Source organism: Manis pentadactyla, chromosome 4 (genome assembly GCF_030020395.1).
Source record: "Manis pentadactyla isolate mManPen7 chromosome 4, mManPen7.hap1, whole genome shotgun sequence".
Lineage (NCBI taxonomy): Eukaryota > Metazoa > Chordata > Mammalia > Pholidota > Manidae > Manis > Manis pentadactyla.
The window spans coordinates 50,562,959-50,574,562 of NC_080022.1; positions in this window are offsets into that span (position 1 = coordinate 50,562,959).

Here is an 11,604-nt window from a genome sequence, read left to right on the forward strand (position 1 = left end):
TCTCACAAACTGTGCCATTGCACTGAGTTTGATTCTAATATTTAAAGATACTAATATTTAAAAATAAATACTTAGAGTATTCCTGGTGCCACATGGCTCCAAAGTGCAACCCAGTATTTTCGCTGCAGTTCAATTGAGACATAGTGATTTTTTCCCCTTCCAAACTGAAGGAAAACTGACCACAGCAGACTTACTAAGGGATGACGCATCAACCTCTGAAATAGTGTTTTCCTAAGGGATTTTCAATAGGAATTTCAACTATATGAAATTTCCACATTATACACTGATACCAGAATCAATTCAAATCCTCAAGAAGAATACAACTTCATTATACATGGGAACACAAAGAAGCATTTGCTTTGTTGCAGGCTGTTAGAGACAACCTCAGAGTTCTGCAAGCCCTCTCTGCCTGTGACTCAAAGTCAGCCCTACCAGCGTAACGGAGGTCTCCTAAATTCTTTTGGTAGTGCATCTTAGTTATAAAAAAAAACACCCTTGCACTTCCATAATTACACACAATTATAATCCACTATCCAAATATATTGGTTCCTGAATCAGTATAGTGTATCTTAATAGTGAGGAATACCAGGTTATCCAAATGTAAGTGGTTTCCAATGGCAAGAAGTCAGAGTTTGGATAACAAAACAGTCAGCCTATAATTCATCTGAATTGATTCAGCTCCTGCATTCATATACCAAGAGTTTGGGTAATGAAAATAGCTGCATATTTATTTAAAATTATATTTGTGTAGTTCTGTACTAATATGTTGTGGACATTATGAAAATCACAGAATAGTCATTTTTAATAGAAGAAATAAAAATAAATGCAAATAGAATTCCTAATTATACTAGTTCCCCGGGTGTAGAGATCACTCCAACAGGTGGAGAACCAGGAGTGTTCTCTGGTCACCATGCGGAGTGCCCATTAAACAGCCCGATCTATTTCACTGGTTTTCAGAATAATTCTCTGCTCTCTTATATGTTCACAGCCATTAGCATGCCGCATGCCTGGGATGACTGCCTTTCCTTTATGTAGCCTCATTTTATCACTTTATAAGTTTTGATGGTATTAGCAAATTTGTAATAGCTTCTCCCTTCCCCGTTTCACAGAAGATCAAACATTAGCGTTAAATGGGTAGTTTCTGATTTCCCCTTAAAATAGGATCCTAATTGTGTTTAAAACTACCTTCACCCTGGGTGGTTTCTCCATAATAATTGCCAAAATGCTGAAAGGTTTCTGTCCTTCAAGAAGTAACAATCTCAATCTGGCCTCTTCTCCCCTCATACTGAATTTCAAATAAATAAGCATCTGGTCTTGGCTGACCCTGAGAGAAGCAGCAGGGTCTTCACCCATGAACTATAGTTGCCAATGTATTTGAGACTTTGATTCCATTTAATCAGTATTTCTGAAACCTTGTCATATACAAGATTCAGTAGTCTGTTTGAGCCTGATGTTCCAGTTTGTCAGTATAAATTTAGTGAAAGGCATTATTTATGTGGAAAATGGCTAATATATAAGTACCAGATATTCAGGTAACCTCCAAATTTTTCATGTCATCTTCATGTCAAATCATCAAGAAAGGAAAATTAGGTTGTCTATTTTAGTGGTCTGCAAGTTGTCCTTTGATAGCACAAGGTCTTTTCTCTAAGACTGTACTTGGAATCTTCACGTATGAAAGAGAGAATATTGTGGTTACTCTAGAGGCAAGAGCCCCAGGTCTGACCCACTTGGCCTTCTCTTCACCCCAGCTCCTGATTATCCTCTTTGTAGGACACAGGAAAAGAGCTAGGGAGAAAGATTGCAACACATGGACTAAAATCATGCTCTGCAAGAAACAATATCCATGACCTTGAGAAGGGTACTCAGCCCCTCTTTGCCTCTGTGAGCTTGCTGGAAAGATAGAACCAATGATATTTACTTCCTGGAAAGATTTTGAGCCTCAGATGAAAAGTGTGGCCCCTTGGTTTACATTCATCACCCTGCTCCCAGCAAGCCCAAGTTTCCTGGGCAAGAGTAAGGGTAGCCACTGCGATTGTTTTCAGCCCAAGCCATGGTGCACAGGTGAGAAGGAACTTCTGCCGGAGGCTCCTTCTAGGCAGCAATGCCAATGGGTAAATAAAGACACTGAAAACTTGGATGTGCAACCGTAAGATTTATGATCCATACTGACTTTTTCCTGTTGCTGGGAGAAACCACAGCCCCACAGGACCCCAGATGTTCTCCATAAGGTCTTACTGACTAGTCCACTTTCTCCTAAACGTGTTAATAGCTTACCTTGTTTCTAATAACTAAATGTTATGTCTTTCCCTCCTCCCTGATGTCTTTCTCCAGATTCCCCGTCGGACCAGTACTGCCCCATGCAGTGAAAATGATCATGAATATGCTTTGAAATTATCTCAAACTGTTTAGATGTTAATTACTATTATTGTATCTTTCATACAATACTATGAAAATTTCTAGAAATTCTACATGCCATACCTCCTGACATTCATTCATCATAGCTTAGATCAGCATTGTTTTTCCTTTGCCTTCTTTCAAACATAACTAACCTACACCTCATCCAGTCCTCTATAACCCTTGAAACGTGAAGGCAGGACAGACCTACAGCTGGTGCCTCCACAAGGAGAACTTGGCTTTCATTGCACTGTCCCTTTTTTTCCCCATCAGCTAGTTTTGTTTCCCCAGAGTAGAGCCAAAGTTCCAGACTAGATATGCTTCTGCCTGGCATTAATTTCATTAAGCCACCCGCCACTGGGAATTGTCAATTATTGGTGGCACAGAGAAGCCACAGTCCTTCCCAACCAGGAGGGTGGTGGGCATACCAGGCCTGGATTCATTTCAGGGGCCCTCTCTCCTCCCTGTTCCCACTGGTAGTTTTCAGAATCTGCATTGTTTTGAGAAAGGGATAATGCAGACTCCCCATGGCTGCAGCTGTTTCTAGGGGCAGCCATGGGGAGGTAGAATCTGTGAACAGGGAGTATAGGCAGCTGGTGGCCAGAGCTGTGGGTCTCTCTTCAACCTGGGGAACCTTGAGCTGTGCAGCTGGGAGGAGACACAGCTGGAAAGTGTGGGCAGAAGGAGGCAAATGTATCAGGCAGCTCATTGCACAAGCCTGACACTTCCAGCCCCTACAGCATCAGAGGTGATTGCCAATAGCCCCACCCTTCTTTGGAAAGGGCGACTTATTGACTGTGAAGGAAACACAAACAATAGAGGTTATTTCCGTGCAGAGACAACATGAGGCTGGGTTCTTTTAGATAGTAAGTCTTATCAACAGTGGCTTGCCTAAGTGCTTCCAAAGTGTCTATCCATTAGAGCCAAAGGAGGTGCTTTGATTCTCCCTCAGAGGGGAGAGCAGTTTAATAAATCAGCAAGTGGATGGAGCATCTAAATTCAATAATTGTGAAGTGCAGATAAATCACTGCTGTCAATGCTGACTTAGACTTTATTCATTCAAAACAGTTAAATTCAAACAGCAATACTCCTACCCAGCACCCAGACGCACATGGCTCACAGCCCCTGGCCACCAGGCTCGAATGTCTTCCCAAAGCCAGGCCTCATTCCTGGCCATCTGTGGGGAAGTAGGGAAGGAGAAAGGAGGTTGAGTTACAGCCTGAGAGATGGCCCATTCTAGTGACAGAGCGATCGTGGAAGCTCATGGTGAATAATTCATTGTCCTGCCGGCTGTGCACTAGGGTTCATCCCTGGAGCTGCTGATGGAAACATCAGGCCCTGGCCTCTTTCTCCAGCTGAAGAACTGGGCCTTCCAGCGTGGTGTCTATAGCTGATATGCTCACCAGCAATGAGAGGGCATGAGCAATGCTACATATAGGAGCTGGAGGTTTTATAGATTCAAGTTGAGCCCAGACTGGGAGGATATTTCCAACTCCTCTCCCACAAATTTCCCGTAAGGTATGGGGCATTTCTATCCTCTCCACTCAACTCTAAGTAAGTTTCATGTAAAATGCAGGAAAGTGTAGCCCTTGTATTTATAAACATGCCAACTTGCAAATGGTTGGATAGGTATTTGAATTATTGATTGTTAAATATTTAAACTGAATTCCTCATCCATCAGTTCTTGCAAGAAGCCAGGGGACAGATTTATGATGCTGGCGTTTTCCTGGCTAGTTGGCACTTGGCATCTCGATTAATTATGGCCCACACCGTAGGTTCTGCCGTGCTTGTGCAGCACTTGGAATCTGTGTCTCTATTATTCCTTTTAAAGAGAGTTTGTGCAGCAAGAGGAGCTGAACTGAAAAAGAAAAGGAACATGCCATCTCTGAGTTACCGCTGCCACTTCTAAGGCTTGGAAGGCTCTGACAGCTTCTCTGATGATAGCAAAATTGAAAGAGCAACTTTTTAGAGGCAGACAGACTTGGATTTCCATTCTCGTTCCCTTGCTGATTCTGTGAACCTGAAAATTTTACTGCGTGCTTCTGAGTCTCAATTTGTTCATCTGAAAAGGGGAATAATAATAATTAACTGGGTATGAATATAAGGATATCCATACATACATACATGTGTATGACAAGAGAAGAACCCGAGCAAAGGCCCCATGGTGTGGTTGTACCAGGAGGTCTGAGGCACAGCAGCAGCAGCAGGTAGAATGAGCAAGGGGAGACGAGAGGGTGAGGGGCGGTGGGGGAATGTTGTATGCCCTGCGCCCAGCACACAGCTATTGTTCAAGAAATATTGGTTAAGTGAATTTAGCCTGCTGCCCATTATAGCTTTAGACATAAGTCTTCAAGCAAACTCTCTCCCAGTGAATGAAGAGATGCATGCTAACTGTGATTTGGGGCAAGCTCCTTCTCTCTGACCTTTGATGTTCTCATCTGTGAAATAAAAAAGTTGGGCTGTTCAGTCTGCCCCTGCTCAAAAATGTCATCACAATAGGAAAAGGAAGATAATACCTCCATCGTGCCTCCATCACAGGATCACTGAGATATTCATGAAAAAGCTAAATATGAGCATTCCTTGAGAGGTGGCAGGGTGTTGAGAGTTGAGGCATTATTAGAAAACTTTGATTTCTCCATGCATGAACTTACCTTTTCCGAGCCTCAACTACTATCCACTTATCTTCAGATGCTCTGATGAGAAATGCACATTTCACTCTTTGAAGGTCCATAAACCATGGGCTACTACGTGGGGCTGTTATTCCCGGTTGGCTTCTGCTCTTTTCTGACTTCCGTGGCCTTGCTGGATATGCCGAAGCACTCTTCAAGCAATAACAGGCCTGTTGAGTGTGGTTTACACTGCCCGCAGAACAAGACAAAATCCATATTGTGAGTTTTCCAGTCCAGGGAGCCTTGCCCAGCAATTACAAGGGCTCTTCACATCAGCGATCTGGGAGGTCTGGGGCAAGTCACTTCTCTGAGTTGCTTGATGACATCTTTTCTCTGAGAACTGCCCTCCTCCCCATCACACAGATGGACTAGGCCTCTGCAGCCATAGTTGATTGGACCAGAGTTTAGTGACTGACCCACACTGGGCTTGTAAGAGTCTCTCTATAGAAAAACTATACTTGAAAGACAGAGTCTGGAGTTGGGCTGAAAACTGTCATTGGCAGAACTCTGGAACAAAAGGCCTCCATCTCCTGCCGTTATGGTCTTGGAGTTACCTTGTCCTACCGCTGCTTGAGACCAAGCTGTTCAACTTCTCTTTGGATACCAACCAGTCCTTCCAAAAAATTCCTTTTTTCTTTGCAGCCATTTTCAAGTAGGCTCTATTTCTTGTAGTCTAAAGAGTCTGAATCAGCTTTTACGGAGTCATGTTATTCTTCCTGGGGATTTTTCGTGACTGTATTCAGAACTGCAATGTAAAGAACTCCTCTGACTTCTTGAAACCTGCTTTGAAATATAAGGCAATGTTTTCCAAATTGTATTCCATAGAACATTAGTTCCATGAAATAAATTGTATTACATAAATAAAAGTTCCACATAACAGTCAACTTAAAAACAATAAGTCAAACAAGTTACAATACTAGGTACCATTTATTGAGGGTTTGCAATGTGCCAGGCACTATTCTAAGTGCCATATATATATATTAACTCGTTTAATTCTTTAAACAACCTTTTGAGGTATATACCATTTTGGTAGATGGGTAGGCTAGAAAATTTGGGCACCAAGAGCTTAAGGAACTTGTCTGAGTTCCCACAGGTGGGAGGTGGTGCAGATGGGTTGTGAAACCCTGCATCTGGGCCCAATAGAACTTTCTGTAATGAAGGAACTATGCTATATCTGCACTCTTCAAATGATAGACACTAGCCACATGTGGCCATTGAATACTTGAAATGTGGCTAGTGGGACAGTGGAGTGGAATTTCTTATTTTATTTAAATTTAACTGTCTACTTGTGGCTAGCAGCAACTATAGTGGATTCCACAGTCAAGACCCTGTGCTTCTAACCACCATAGGAAAGTTGAATAGATTTCTTTCCTGCAGGATTTCTCAGAGCCTTTATGCATTAGTGAGTATTGTGAATCTTCAAAGAGGAAATAGAATATACCCAAGGGGATACAATCACAGAAAAGTATTTTCCACAGGACATCTTGAGGGACAAGAGTCCCACAGTCAGCAAAGCAGTGTCTTAGTCAATCTGCTTCTCTGGAGATGACAGATGACCTCTGTTCTCTCAGGGGAATATCTGAGGGACTGATAGCCCATAGCCAGAGCAGATAAGTGCCCATGTAATGTCATAGAGGCTGCCAGGTCCCCAGATGCTTTCCTGAAACTTCGACCATGGGAATCACTCCTCTGACATAGAAACAAAAGCATTTCCTTCCAAAAGCACAGAGGTGGTAAGATATAAACCTTATCCCATGAACACATCATTATTTTAACACAGAATGGATTACTTCATTTAAATTAATTAAGGCATATGCTTTACAAATTACAAAGCCCTTTAACTTCTATCCATGCTACTCAAACTGTGGTCCCCACCGATAGCAAGCAGCAGTCTGACCTGGAAACTAGTTGAAGGGTGAATTCATCAGTCCACTCCAGACCTACCTAATGGAATCAAACCCTAGGGCTGGGGCCTCTGGGGTGGGGCCTGGCACAAAGTTATAATAATTAAGCACTCTGTGTTTTAGTAAGTCCTCCAAGTGACTCTGATGCATGTTCAAGTTAAGACAATTTACATGCATTTATCTAATTTAATCTTTAGAACTGAAGAAAGAGAGGTCCAAGGAATTTAAATAACATGCTCTAAGTTACATACCTGGAAAATTACCGAGCCGGAACAAGAACCCACCTCTCAACCAGCAGATTAGAATCTGCCTGGAGGTCTTCCAGATTTCCTGGGGAGAGTCTGGCCCTCTTCTTTCTCTGAGCTGGCCCAGGATTCAGAGTGAGGTGGTGGCTATGGAGCGGAAGGGCCTGCGATGTGCCCTCCAGAACACTCTTCTCTCCCACCCACACCCTCCCTGCCTCACCTCCTGTCCCCATCTGGTTCAACAAGTACAAGTCAGGAGCATTTGCCATCTTCCCCTTCCTCCTCCTGCCCCTCATTCTCCCTCCTTAAGGTTTTTATACATCCCTGGTCTTCTCATGGGAGAAACATTATCAAACATAAATTATGGTTCTATAGTTCTGTAACAATGTCAATATCTCGAAGTTTTGGTTGAAGATGAGCTCTCTTTCATTTTAAGTTATCTGTTGCTTCTACTTGGTGGATACAAAACCCACATCTTTCTGTAGGAGTGGTCACACTGCCTAGGCAGAAGCCAGGGCTTGCTGGTCGCCCTTAACAGGACAAAGAATATTTATATGGGACTTCAAAACCCTTGGCACTGGTTCTAGCTCTGCCACTTACCATCTGTGTGGCCTTGGGAAAGTTATTTACCTTCTCTGAGCCTCCTTTTCCTCATTTGGAAAATGGGGATGATCACAAGGTAATATGCATGAAAGCAGCTGATATAATGCCTGGTACCTAACATGTTTTCAATAAATGCTTCAAGAGCTAACAAATTGTTAATAAGACTGGGAAAACTGCAAAAGCCAACTAACTAATTCGCTAACTAAAAACCACATGCACGCATACATACCAGCTCATTCTGGACCACAGGCCTCATTTAAGAAGCAAACAGCCAGTCTGGATTTGAATATGACAAGGAATCTGGGATTAACTGTCTCCCCAACTCTACCCCCTTGCCTTCAGTTAAGGAAAAGCAGATGTACGGGAAAGGAGGTACCAGTGTGAATGACAAAACCTGGCCTGGAAGAAAGCATGTGTGATCCCCATCACAGTAACTGCCAGATGGAGTGGTGTGCGAGGTTTCCTCAGCCATCAGGATGAGGGGCAGAGTCGTGTGCCCTTGCTGTCTGGGACCGTGGTAGAGGTCTCCAGCCTGCGACTCACTGATCATCAAAAATAACTGCATCAGCAACTCTGTCCCTTTCCCACCCTCACCTGATGGTATTTCACCCTTTATCAGAGATCCTGAAGAGATCTCAGTGCAGGGGCCCCTCTACATTAGATAGCTGGCAGCGTAGGTCTATAGCAGCTTCAAGCTCTGCTTTCTGGAAGGCTTGGCCCCCCTTCTGGCCCATCTCACATGCATGAACTATCTGCTAAGGAAGGATCCTCATGTGTGTAATCCCTTCATTCCTCAGGTAGGAAAACCCAGAGAGGGGATGTTCCTTACTTAACATCACACAGTGTTTTAATAGTCCATATCAGTTCACATTTGCTAAGTCATCAACCACGCCAAAACTTAGTGGCAGTGACCACATATTTAACTCATTGTTCAGTGGATCAAGATTTGGGGCAATGCTCATGTGCTCGACTGGGTTCACTCATGCATGTGCGGTTAGATGCACAGTCAGCTAAGGGTTGGCTGGCCTATGATGGCCTTAATCAAGATGGTTCATCCCTGCTCCTCACAGTCTGTCCTCTTCCAGCTCGTCTACATCTGCCCACATGGCATCAGGGCAGGGCTCCCTGAGAGAATGGAAGTATAAAGACTCCTTAGATCAGGTTCAGAACTGGTACAACATCATTTCTGTTGTATCCTATTGGTCAAAGCAAGGGACAAGACCAGCACAGACTCAAACTGTGGGCAATAGAGTCTCCCCATCTAGAGTCTCCATCTCTTGATGGGAGGAGCTTTAAAGTCACATTTCAAAAGGGCAGAATACAAGGATGGAAATGACAGGGGTTTTTGCAGCTAATCCTGAATCTATCCAGGAATTCTCCCTAAGTCTCCTGATTTTGAGGTGTAATAGATATCCGTTGTTTTACCCACCTTGTATCTATTTCATCTTCTGTTAATTACAATTGTATTCTGAATACTCTAGAACTTTTGATCAAAGACTCCACCCATCCTGGCCAACAGGTAGGCGTGCAACCCATTAGACCTCTCCAGGGACTCTGCCTGGGGCTTGATCGTTAACTGAAAGGACCCCGCAGAGTGACGTTATGACTCCAGAAAGCCTCTCCCTGGGCTCCTGCCTCCTTGCTTCCCTAGTGCAGCAGAGCCTCTTCCCTTCTCAGGCCCAGCTGCTGAGCTTCGCTTCGGTTCGGTTCTGTGCACTACTTCCCCGGTGGCTGCTTTGGGGCACTGTGCAGATGCCCCTCTGGGACTGAGGCACTCGTCCTGCAGCTGCTGGGAGTGTTGCTTGCTTGGTGGCCCCAGAAAAGTCTCATCCCAAGACCTGCCCCTTGGCAGGAGTGCTCCCTCACCCAGGGCTATGCACCCTCCCTGGCGTGGCCTCCCGTGGGGCAACCCTGAGAGGCCCTCCTGTGGTTTCAAGGTCAACTCCTCCCCTTCCTGCTTCCCTCCCAGTTCGTTGCCAAGGGCCCTCTCCAGTGAACATCCTGCAGAAAGATCTCCATCTGAGAGGCGGGTTTTCTGCAGGGCAGGGGAGCTCAAGTTAGGATATCCTAGATCCCTTCCAACCTAGGTCAATCAGTCCGTTTCTGTTGCTTCCAATCAAAAACTGTCACAAGATTTTTTGGTTGAGGATTCTTTTCACTACACTATTTTCTAATTTTTTTCTACTATTTATTGAGTGCCTACTCTTTGACCCCTCAAAATAACCCTGCCACATGAGTACACTATTCTCATTTTATAGTGGAGAGAATTTTCATTCAAGGACCTTAAATGAATTGTCCAAAGTGACTAGCTGATTAGCAGAGTAGTTAAGAAAAAAATGTGAGTTTGGAGTCAGGCTGCCTGGATATGCTTCCTGCCTCCACCACTTCCCACCTATGTCACCTTGGGCATGTCCCTTAATCTCTCTAAGCCTGTTTCCCCCTCTGTACAATGAAGATAATAACATACCTATCCCATAGGGTGGCTGTGAGAATTAAATAGGTAAATATATGTAAAATGTTTAGAACAGTGTCTGATGAACAGTAAGGCCTACATAAGTGTCTGCTATTACTGTCATTAATGCTAGTATTATTAGTAGAAACGGTATTAATATTTCTGATTCCAAAGCCCGCCCATGCTGTGTGCCCGATCTCCCCCACCTGAAAAGCCTCTTCCTGCCATTTCCCAGTCCATCTTGCTCCTAGAACACTGGAACTGAGCAGAGAGCCACGTGTCTCTAATGAAAGCAAACGGCCGTGCCAGCTCGACTGACAGGGCCCCTCATTGCTGGCCTCCACGTTTTTCTTTGTTATTGGTTTGATATACTGTCTCCTCCCCACTCACTGGTTGTGCTGTAAGTAACTGTCTTCTTGGAGCTCCCTGAAAGGCACTCCTGGTTGGTAATTTGTTCAACTATATTTATACACAATAGACTCCCAGAGTAACAAGGCCCACGGAGTTCCCCGAAGAGCTGCTTTAATTATTAGGATCATTCTCCAGGCCATTCTTAACCTCAGGCTTGCCTCTGTTTTCTGCACATCCTGTGATGGGACACAACATAAATATCAGAATTAATAAATTATAAGTTTCCGAAGATTGAGGCCAAACAACAGTAACTTGGTTACCGAGCACCAAACCCAGCTTCCCCTTAGAAACCTTAATCCTAAGACGTCTGGGCAGTGGGACATAGCCTTGTTCTGGGAAACATGCTGCTCTGAAATGAAAAGAATGTATGTTGGTCTTGAAACCTGGGACCTTGTAATTACAAGGGATGAATGGCTCTTAGTGAAAACGGAAACATTCCCGGGGCTTAATCAACTTCTGTTTGGAAATCACAGTGCCATGGTGAATGTGAACAACCAGCATTGGCTGAGCATCCCTAAGGGACTAAAAGTACAAAGAAAAGGAGGCCAGAGTCCCTGCTGTCCTCCCAGGGAGGGAGGTGGGGAGAAACACAAGAAAAATGTCTGTCCAGGGGAGTTGGGGAGCTACGACGGAGAGAGAGTAAGGAAGGGCATCGAAGGCCTGCTTTCAGGCAATGGAGGGCTTCCCTGGGCCAAAGAATCTCAAGATGAGAAAGGAGCTAGCAGGCACACAGGAGAAGAGCAATCTAGGCAGAGGAGGAGGCTTTCTCAATGGCACCAATGCATAGACAGCTCTGGGAACCATGAGCTGCCCTTAAATCCATTTCCCCCAATTCCACTGCCACCTTCCTGCCAGTGAGCAAGGCCAGGCTCTCACCACTTTTCGCCTCAAATACTGCAGTGACATCCTTGCTGGTACTGTGTCTC